We start from the raw sequence: 6,341 nt of genomic DNA, 5'->3' as shown, positions 1-6,341 counted from the left end.
CTTATAAACTCGGAATCCACCGGTTGGACAAATTATAACCGGTTTCAAATCACATGCTTTGCTCCCAACCTCAAAATTCATAGATGAATTACCATGTGTTAAAGCAATTTGTTTATGTCTTCTTCTAATCATTTGAAAGATGTGCTGCTACCAAATGAATTTCAAAATATGCAGGCTACATATGACTCGTGTGGAAAGAACGCCTGGTGAGTGTTTTTTGATCTCCATCATCATGCTTTCACATGATGAGACCACACTATTGATTCAATGAGTGTTATTATTGTTGGCTTGGAAGAAGGGGAGGGCAATGTCACGAGGAACCAAAGAGCACCACTCCAAGAACTAAGTTGAGTGAAGGAGAGCTATCACCCAATGAGGCATGATGGAAGAAGCTCTCCAAGTGGGCACAATCACACTGCAAGCACAAAACTGAGGCAAGCATGTACTAATCACGTGACTCATTCTAGGATGCTAAAGAAGAAGGGTTTTGATGATCACGGTGTGCTAAATGATCAACTGTCACCCGTGAGGCAAGAAGGAAGATCTCCAAACAGGAAAGCTTGTACTAACCGTGTGACATGTTCTAGGACACCAAAAAGGAAGAGTTCTGCCACAACTGATGCAAACTTTCGAGCACATCTAAAAGGACACAACAAACCAAGCATTAGTTTATCCTACTTCAATAAATATATCTAAATGATTGTGGAAGAGGGAAATGTCTATAGGGACTTACTCTCTAACGCAACCATGATATCCAGACACAGAGTTTGCGAAGTAAGATGTATTTTGTTCAATGTCATAAAGAAGCAAACTCCAATGTGCACTAAAAAAACAAACAGGACATAGGTGTTACAAAAAAAAACACAAACAAATTACCTAATATATGTTTTTCAGTTCATAACTTAACAACATGAGACTCACTCTTCGTTTTATAAGCCGTGACAAGAATTCGCACCAGATCAAGGTTGACCCCCTAAAACCAAGCCATTAGGTCCAAAAATGATGTCCCTTCATTTTGCAATTTCCTGATATGAGAGGACCTATAACATATGTAATATTTTGTATCTCTTCTGGTAGAAGAGAGAGACAATACCTGCATGCAACAATGAATAGAAAATATAATTAGGATTTGTAAGAAAATCGAAATAGAATTTGTAAAAAATAGAATAGAAAATATAATTAGGATTTGTGAGAAAATCGAAATAGAATTTGCAACAATGAATAGAAAATATAATTAGGATTTGTGAGAAAATCGAAATAGAATTTGTAAAAAATAGAATTAGAAAATAGAATACATCACAATCATGCCAACATACCATACTGATACATGCATGACTGTGTCTGTGACTTCCAGTATCTCGCCACATTGCAAAACACGTAAGTCAGCTGCATCTAAGCTGGTAACAAGCCTGCTTCCCTAAATTGTAATTGCCATATTCATGGGAGAAATATTCTCCAACACCCTTGATTGTCTAGTATTTTCTGCTTCAATGACGTTGATTTCTATACGAATCGTGTTGGCTTCTTGCCATGCATCATCATCTGCTTGATCATCAGGAAAAATATCACCATCACTAGCAAAACTGGACAGTTGTGTGTGGCAGCAGCATTCGATTGTGCTTGTGGCTTTGCCTTCGGTTGTGGTTGTGCCTCCGGGTCTGGTTGTGCGTGAGGTTTTGGTTGTGTGGCATCTTGTTGTGGCTAGTCTTGTGCTTCTGCGCTTCTTCAAGTCCGAGAGTGGGTGTCCCTGTCGCGTGAACAAAAACTACTACCACCACCACCATTACTTTTAAGTTTCCCCATTAAATACATTTTTAGTAGGAAATGTGGGTGCACATGAGTGTTGAACATTGCTAGTGTGATTTGAATTGAAAGAATTAGGTGGAACAAATCGTCTAAATGGACGATTATTACCCACTAAATACAAAAAATTTCTTTGAAGTTTCCCCATTAAATACATTTTTAGGAGGAAATGTGGGTGCATGTGAGTGTTGAACATTGCTAGTGTGATTTGAATTGAAAGAATTAGGTGGAACAAATTGTCTAAATGAATGATTATTACCCACAAAAGATGATTGCCGATTTGTTGAACTAGGACCTTGCATTAGCCTAACAAACTTGCCGATGGAGCGAAGCTTCTTCTCTGCATCAGAGCAAGAGAAATAGCCTCATAGAGAGAAGAAGGTTGAAACATATTCACCTTTGGTTGCAAGCCTTCTTCAAGACCATCCTCATACTTTTGTTACAAGTTTCATCATTGCACATCTTCTAGCATGCGAAGATGTAATAATGTTTACCAAAAACGCTCAGTATATTTCATTCCAAGAGAATTTGCTCCATGCATGGCATGCGTGCAAATGAAATTGAGGTGGAAGGAAAGAATCTTTGACTTATTCTTAGAAGGCAAGCCAAGTGGTTAGCTTGTCAGCAGCATTGCGGAGTACATTCCACCATAAAGATGCTTTATCAACCATGTAATTAGTGGCACATTTAATTTTTTCTTTTTTGGAGAAGTTTTCATCAACAAAGTAATCATCAAATTGACTTACCCATGAAAGAACAATGCGTCCATCCTTTCTACCATCAAATTTTGTAAGTAAAAGTGAAAGAGCGATGACTTATCTTTGATTCCTTGCATGTGCTTTGGGCGACATAAAAAACTACTTTGAGAATCTTGGTGAGACGATCATCTTCTAGAGAATCATTGGCCCGCACACACTTCTCATGCTCCAATAAGGATTCCTTGTGCATGCGGATTTGTTGCTCTTCTTGGAGTCAAGCTTGGATCAAAGAAAGCCTTTGATCGAGTGTGGGCTCATGAAGTGGAGAATTGGTGAAGCCGTGAAGAAGAATTCATTTTGAATTTGGAAAATTGATTACCTTGTTTGCACAATGCAAATCACGATCGGCTTGAGAAAAGAGATGCCGAGTGTTGAATGTGGGAAGAGGATCACCTTGCTTTGAATACATCAAGGACGAGAGGTAATACTTCCATGACCAATCTGCTTCAATTTTTTGCTTTTGTACCACAAAATAAAGATTTGAAGGCCTTGTTGTGATGAAGTAAAAGGATGTGTATGTGTATGTACACGTGCATGTATACTTGTGTGTGCATGCATGCATACGTACATTTGTGTGTGTTAGTGTGTGTACGCTTGATCATGCGTATTTGTATGTGTATGTATCTGTGTATGTTGTGCGTGCGTGTACAAGTGTGTGTGTGTAAGTGTGCGAGTGTGTGTATGTGCATCATGTGCATGTGAGTGGGTGCGTATGCATGCACGTGCATGTAGGTGATTGGGTGTGTGTATGTGCATCATGTGCACGTGTGTGGGTGTTTGTGCACACACGTGTGTGTGGGTGATTAGGTATGTGTCGATTTTGTGTGCATGCATGTAAGGTGTGTGACTTTGCATGCATGTGTAGTCATGTGTGTGTCCATGTGTGTATGTAAGTGTACGGATATGTGCATGTATGCTTCGTGTGTTTATACATGTATGTGTATATGAGTGTACATGAGTGCATGTGAGTGTGTGTGTGTGTGTGTGTGTATTTGTGTGTCTATGTATGTACAAGCATACGAGTGTGTGTACACACATGTGTGCGTGTGACTTTGTGTGCATGTATAGTTGTGTGGTGCATGTATAGTCATGTGTGTGTGCATGTGCATATACAAGTATGTGCGTCTATGCCTGCGTGTGTCTATGCATTTATATGTACGTGAGTGTGCATAAGTGCATGCGAGAGAGAGAGAGAGAGAGTATGTGTGTGTGTGTGTGTGCGTGCGTGCATGCATGTGTGCTTGTGTGCATGCATACATGCACGTGTGTATGAGTGCGTGCATGCGTATATATTTACATGTGTGTGTGTGTGTGTGTGCAAGCGTGCGAGTGTGTGTATATGTGCATCATGTGCACGTGTGTTATGTACGTGCACATGTGTTGGTGTGTGTGCACGCATGTGCATGTGTGTTGATTTTGTGTCAATGCATGATAGTGTGTGTGCATGCACCTATATGTATGCACATGTATGCCTTTGTGTGCATGTGTTAAGAGAGTGTAGGTTTGCATTTATGTGCCTATGTGTGTGGATGCACAACATGTGTATGTACGTGCATGTGTGTGCATATATACATGTATGCACATGCATGTGCACGTGTGTGCATGTATACGTGCACGTGTGTGTATGTGTGCACGCTCAAGTGTGCTTGCGTGTATATGTGCATATGTATGCATATGCGTGTGTGTGTGTGTGTGTGTGTGTGTGTGTGTGTGTGTGTGTGTGTGTGCAAGTGTATGCCTACAAGCATGCAAGAGTGTGTGTATGTGCATTATGTGCATGCACATGCATGTATGCGATTATGTATGTGTCGATTCTATGTGCACATGCAAGTGTGTGTCAGTTCTATGTGTTTATGTACGTACACACGAGTAGAAGTGGACGTGTATATCCGTGCATGTGTTGAGTGTGTGCACGCCAATTCTGCGTGTCTACACATGCGTGTGAGTGTGGACCTTTATGTGTCAATAGTGTGTGTGTGTGTGTGCACATGTCTACGTGAGTGCACCCTCATCTACTAAAGCCTAAATGAACGCAACTCACGATACCCTCACACTGAGGCTATGCGTGTCGACTTTGTATGTGCACGTTGTCGTGCTGTGGCACGTCTATGCAGTGAAAGCATGTTCATGGCACAACTTATGTGGAATCTGGGCTTGTAGAAGGCCTGTCCGGAACGTGGTTGGCTGCAGATGATATCAGCTACTTGGCATCGAATGTGTGGGGCGCGTCAAAGAAAGAACGGGCACTTGAAGCTTATTGAAGTGTGTATGGAAGGAAGGGCAGAAAAAAGTAATGAGGGGCCATGTGCCATGAGATTGGTGTGAAAAGGAAATAACATGGTGTTTTTTTTCTTCCAAATAAATAAAATAAAATAAGAATTTGCATGGCCTACTTCTGGAATGGTGGCGTGGAGGTTTGAGCTGCCGCCAACGAGGTTCATCGAGAAGCTGGGGTCGTGGAGGTAGGCAGCTGCAAAAAAAACAAAAAAAGTGACTGAAAGAAGGGGGGGCCGCCGTGTTGATTAAGGGGGGAAAGTCTCATTGAATGACGGCGAAATAGGCCCCTTGTGTTTGGGTGGTTTGCTGCAGCTTCAGGTGAAGTGCCGTGTAGAGAGCTGGGAGGGCGCAAGACAGGGGAGGCCCCTCGTGTGTGGTGGCTGGAGCAGCAACAGGTGGCTCTGCTGGGAGCCGACGGGAAAGAAGGCCCGTGTGTTTCACGGTGGACAGCTCCCTTAGGAAAGGAAGTGGCAGCTCAGCCTCAAAGACAATTTTGGTCTCAAACAAGTTGTTGGCCGATGGATCAGGGAGAAAGCCTCAAACTCTGGACTCTCGCTCTGCCAGCTTGCGAGAGGAACAGCTGGGTGCTAGAGCAGGTGAAGAGGTGATTGCTTTGAAGAAGAGGGAATTAAAAGATGTGGTCGGCATCAATCTGCTGGCACATTCAGAACTTAAGAGAAGAAGAACATTGAAACAGAACTTTGCAGATGAGAGTTTTGATTTTACTTTCACAAAGGTGTTTGATGGCATCCCATACCCTGCTCTATTTGTTGCAGAGATAGAACGCACTTTGAAAGCAGGTGGTTTCGCTGCTATGCATGTTTCCCTGAATGTTTGGCGTAATAAATTCATGTCAAGTGAGCCCGGTCATGGCATAAAGCCAGTCACTTTACTTTTCCAACACTCAGAAATCGTGTATGTTTCCTCAGCATATGCTCCTGGCTTGGATACCATCATTGTATTCAAGAAAAACACTCTTGTCAAGACAAGTGGAACAGGTCTAGCATACGTGAATAATAATCAACTACATCATTATGCCTCCATACCTCAACCAGTGGTGAATCAGCTTGAGCCTCTGTTGACAAAAAAGTGCAGGAAGTGCATGGAGGAGCATTTGGAAAGCATAAGATATATACCTAGTTTATGGGACCTAGATAAGCATGATCACCATGTCTATGTTGATTGGGTTCACATGATTTCAACTGCACCGGCTTGAGAATCAGGGTCTTGAAGCTGTGATGCTGTGGTTTACCAGAGGAGGGGAACCCTTGAGAGTTTCCTTTTGTATTTTCTTTTGATGCTGATGCCCGTGTCTCAGGGCAGTTGAAACACTGTTATGTTTTGCCTATCTAAAGAATCTAGAGAGATTGGCTTGCAAGCTTCTGCAGATGATGCCCCTTGAAGTTCAACCACTTACTCTCACAGCCAGAAGCCTCGCGCTTTCCCAGCAACACCGCCAACGTCACGACAACGTGTATGTAGATAAATCATATATGTGTGTGC

Source organism: Cibotium barometz, chromosome 37 (genome assembly GCF_041138505.1).
Source record: "Cibotium barometz isolate CiBa-2024 chromosome 37, ASM4113850v1, whole genome shotgun sequence".
Classification (NCBI taxonomy): Eukaryota; Viridiplantae; Streptophyta; class Polypodiopsida; order Cyatheales; family Cibotiaceae; genus Cibotium; species Cibotium barometz.
The sequence above is the reverse complement of the archived record's forward strand: the minus strand, read 5'-3'. Positions refer to the sequence as shown.